At 52.4% G+C, this 290-nt stretch overlaps 1 protein-coding gene across 1 annotated transcript in view; it reads left to right on the forward strand.

Moving 5' to 3' along the window:
- The window catches only part of CDH15 (cadherin 15, type 1, M-cadherin (myotubule)), a 17,124-nt gene that overhangs the window by 16,579 nt on the left and 255 nt on the right, over positions 1-290 (forward strand). The window lies entirely within an intron of this gene.

A 290-nucleotide genomic window follows, 5' to 3' on the forward strand; every position in this document is an offset into this window, starting at 1 on the left:
CTGCGGGGCGCCGCGGGCGCACCCCGCCTCCGCAGCCCGGAGCCGTCCACACCTTCAGAGCCGCGTCTGCCCAACTTGGACGCTGTCTTTTTGTTTCTAATTGTTTTTGTTTGTGTTTTTTTGTTTGTTTTTTGTTTTTTTTTTTTAGACATACCCAGGATGGAACGAGAAACTCAAAACACCCCCCCCTCCCCCCATGGTTTCCTACTGCAGCTTCTCCGAGAGGAGATCCGCGACCGGTGGAAAACAGAGAGCTGGAAATCACGGTGTTCACAAGTACATGAATCACG

This window comes from Pygoscelis adeliae, unplaced genomic scaffold (assembly GCF_000699105.1).
Source record: "Pygoscelis adeliae isolate BGI_AS28 unplaced genomic scaffold, ASM69910v1 Scaffold323, whole genome shotgun sequence".
NCBI lineage: Eukaryota > Metazoa > Chordata > Aves > Sphenisciformes > Spheniscidae > Pygoscelis > Pygoscelis adeliae.